Source organism: Octodon degus, unplaced genomic scaffold, assembly GCF_000260255.1.
Source record: "Octodon degus isolate 3935 unplaced genomic scaffold, OctDeg1.0 scaffold00078, whole genome shotgun sequence".
In the NCBI taxonomy this organism is placed as follows: Eukaryota; Metazoa; Chordata; class Mammalia; order Rodentia; family Octodontidae; genus Octodon; species Octodon degus.
Genome location: NW_004524654.1, coordinates 6,935,825 through 6,939,917, shown reverse-complemented (window position 1 = coordinate 6,939,917; position 4,093 = coordinate 6,935,825). Strand labels below are relative to the sequence as shown.

Sequence of the window (4,093 nt, the reverse complement as noted above, 5' to 3'; positions counted from 1 at the left end):
GATACATTCTTGGACGTACTGAGTGGCACAGATAGATCTTCTCACTCAGCTGCACCAGTGCTGGGTGCTGCTACCCAAAACCTTGTCCTTCTGCGAACTTTCAGCAGCCTCAGAAGTGTCATCCGGCCTGGGAAAAGGCGAGAAGCATGAGAGATGTAGGCTGAAAGGCCATGCATGCTTCTTTGTTTGTCCTGAGACAATCTCATGATGGGTCTCCGGCCAGCCTCAACCTTGTGATCCTCTTGTCTCAATGTCCTGAGTGCTGGAATACAGGCATGGCCCACTTACGAATACCTATGGAATGTGCACGACACAATACTAACATCAGGCCTAGATGCCAAGAGAAGACACAATCACAGGAGTCCTATGAAAATGGGGAAAAGTGAGATTGAGGATAGGGCGAAGAGTTAAAAAAAAAAAAAAAGGGGAAGAAGAGAGCATGGTCTGCAGCAATACAATGTGTCTTGCACCACAGAACACGGCTGATTTTCTCTGAGCAGAAAATGACACAAAACAATACGGGTAAATATTTAACGCATGTGCAAAGAGAATTCCTGCAAACACTGGCCAGTGAACACCCTAAGTTCTGTGTGCCCAAAGATGACAGAGAGGTGGGCACTCGGCATGGGGATAGGAGGTGACCCAGGAAGCACTGGGGATTTGGGTATCCTGGGAACTTCAATTGCTTGTGATCTCTCTGAACGGCTGGTGTCATTCTGGGGTCACCAAAGTTGTGGTCTTGATTCACTTTAATCACAGATATTCAGCTTTTTTGAAGCACTGCTCCGCATGCTCAGGGAAGCTACTGGGCCAGGAGATTTCCCAGATTATCTGTAGGGAAGTTTCAACGTGTTATTAACCTGGAGCTCCCCTAGCACAGAAATCTGGGGACAGCCACTGCTCTTGGTCCTCTTATTTTGGCTTACGGAGCCAGCAGCCCTTCTCAGCAGAGCTTGTTATAAAGTTGAGGCTGGAACAGCCCAGCTTATTTGTCATGTGGAGGGACAGACAGGAGTGGTTCAGGATGACACTGCTGAAGACACCTGCAGTCCTGCTCTTGAGGAATTTTGAAGAGGCCAGGAAGACAAGTTGCCCAGTTTCCTGCATTCTCACTGCCTTTTTTACCTCCTTCCTTGCTCCTTTCAAGAACTGACATGTCCAGTGTTGAGACAGAGCAGTCACTGTGTAGGACACTGTGCTGTCCGCCCTAGTGGATCAGTTTATAGGGAGCAGGTAGTGAGTATGCAAAGTAAGGCAGGAACAGGTAAGTGTGAGGGTTCATGGGGACCACAGAGGGGAAGGGATCACAGGTGGTTTCTTGGGACTGAAGCTCTGGAGCCAAGCCTGGGAGGACAAATGCAGTCAGCAGAAGGGAGCAGTGGGGAGAAGACCCAGCTGCAGGGAAGAGCAAGGGCCATGGCTGGATGCCTGGCACAGCATGAGGCTCTAGCAGCTGGCTGTCCATCCACTCACATGTCTGGGCTCAGGGCTCAGCCCTGTCACGTCCTTTTCCTCTGAAACTTGGGGAAAAAAAAGAAAAAGAAAAAGAAAAAGAAATTCGGACCATCTCTTTACAATGACATTCTCCCCTTTGTTCTTTTTTTTTTTGATATTATGATAATCTTTTATTATGTATCAAATTGTCTTCAATATAAGTTACAATCTGATTAAATTTGGTAGAAAAAATATGGAACGCTTCACGAATTTGCATGTCATTCTTGCACAGGGGCCATGCTAATCTTCTCTGTATTGTTCCAACTTTAGTATATGGGCTGCCAAAGAGAGCACCCCATTGTTCTTGATTTTGCTGTGAAGGCCTCACTTCCCAGCCTTACTGTGGAGAGGGATCCAGGGGGCTGATGGCTGTTCCTCAGTGAACAGGACCCATCTGTTCCAAGCAGCTGCACGTTTTGCAAGGGAGCAGATAGGACAGCAGGGGCCGCAAGCTGAGTGCTAGCCTGGTCCGTGTGGGTGAGTTAGAGGGCATGGCAGAGCTGGGGAGGAGAAGGAGAGCCCAACCTGTGCTCAGTGGGCCCTAGGATGGTGCCAGCAGTTCCCATGGCCTGGTTCTACTGCCCCTGTGTCTTCTCCCACCCAGCACCAGGGTGGGCTGTGAGACCAACAATATATAACAGAAGTGATGTTCTATGCTTTTGAGGCCAGCTCTAAAGCTCTGCCTTGGGCTGCTTGCTCTGGAAGAAGCCAGCTGCTGTCCTCTAAGGATGCTCAGGGAGGCTCAAGGGGTAAGGAGCTGCCCACAGCTGTGTGAGAAGTCACCACAGGCAGATCCTCTCCAGCAGCCCTGCTCAACATCTTGACCACAACCTCAGGAACACCTAGCTTAGCTGCTTCTGAATTCTTGCCTCTCAGATACTGTTAGTGATGATAAATGTTGTTATTTTTGTTTGTTCAAGCTGCTAAATTAGGGGGTAATTTGTTACATAGGTCTGGACAATTTACCCAATGCCCTTGACAGCTCCAAATGTCCTTGCTTGGTTGTCAGGGGGGGGGCTTCCAGGCACGAGGCTTTACCTTCTTGGCCAGACAGGAAATACTAGGGTTCCTGAAAGATCACAGGCACTCCCTCCTTCCTTCCTTCACTCCTCAGCTACTTCCCTTTATGGGACCAAAGTTCCAACAGCAGATGTGGAAAGAAATCTTAAGGGGACTTCTCTTATCTGTCTGAAACAACACTCCTCCCTGCCCAGAGGTCTCTAGTCTTGGGGACATTCCAAAAAAATTATACAAAGCAGTCGCACTAACACCATCTATCCTTTGAAACTTAATTTTCCTCTTTTGTAAAGTTGGCATGGAAACTTTTACCGGAGGCCATTCAACAAGGTTCTCCTTACTGAGTGCCCAGTGCAGGGAGAGATGTCTGTTCTTTTATTAAGCTTACTAGTTAATTCACAGATCCTCTACTCAAACCTACACTGGAGAAGAAAAAGGTTTCCTCCCTTTGCACTGAGTCTTTCATTGGGTCCAGCAAGCAAATTCTGCAGCAGAGGCCACAGGGGCTGAGTGTCCCCTCCTCCAACTGGTGAGTACGAGGACCAGGAACCAATAGAAATCTCAGGGCCCAGGTTTAGTCTCCCTTCAAGGAGAGGGCTGTATCTTCTGGCGAGCTGCAACTGTCTTTGGGGTTTTCACAGTGTTTTTTTTGTTTGTTTGTTTGTTTGTTTGTTTGTTTTGTGGAACCGGGGATTGAACTCAGGCCCTTGTGCTTGCCAGGAAAGCGCTTATTCCACTGAGCCATCTCCCTCCCCTGTCCTTCACAGTGTTTGCTATGGGCCAGGCTCTAAGTCTTTTGCCAGTATGAAGACTTCTATTTTTTCTCAAAACAATGCTGTGATAGAGCTGCTACTATTATCTTCATTTTTCCAGATAAAGATCCTGAGGTAAGGGGAGGCTGAGCCATTTGCCCGGAGTCAAACAACGAGTAAGTGGCAGGACAGGCTTGGTTCTGTGCTTTGCCCCAAGATGAGAACTGGTGTAGCATCTCTGCTACGTGTATTCTGTACCACTGGGTGTGTTACTTAGCGAGGCTTCCTCGGACTAAGAGGGGTATTATGTTTTTGGCTCTGGCTCTGGAAAATCCAGAAGCATATCCAAGTAGAACCTCGCCTTCTGAGGAAGTCATGCTCCATCTTTACTTGGGCCTCCCACAGGGATTCCTCTTCCAAGGCCATCCTCTGGACTCTACCCTGAAGGTCGGCTTGTCCCCTGTCAGCCATTCCATTTTTTCATCACTGCTAGGATGTTCTTATGTCCCATCTTCCTAAAGCAGTGCTTTTCAACCCAGTGCAAACTTGTATCTCAGACAATGTTTGGCACTGTCTAGAGACATCCTGCTGTCACAACTGAAAAGCTGCTATTGGTAGAGGCCCGAGATGAAGCTAAACATTCCCAAATGCACAGCACAATGCCTTACAAGAAAGAATGAAGGGGCTGGTGAGATGGCTCAGTGGTCTGAAGCACCTACTTAGAACAAGCTTAGCAAAGCACAGGGACCGTGGTTCAATCCCCCACCACCACATGCCAGCCAGCCCCGCCCCCTGGTGGGCTGAGCTGGACACACACACACACACACACA

At 48.5% G+C, this 4,093-nt stretch overlaps 1 non-coding gene across 1 annotated transcript; it reads right to left on the bottom strand.

Moving 5' to 3' along the window:
* Positions 1-1,681: 1,681 nt before the first annotated feature.
* Positions 1,682-1,788, bottom strand: LOC111818064. The gene has a single exon (XR_002822134.1). It is a non-coding gene; the product is annotated as a U6 spliceosomal RNA (small nuclear RNA).
* Between the last annotated feature and the right edge of the window lie 2,305 nt (positions 1,789-4,093).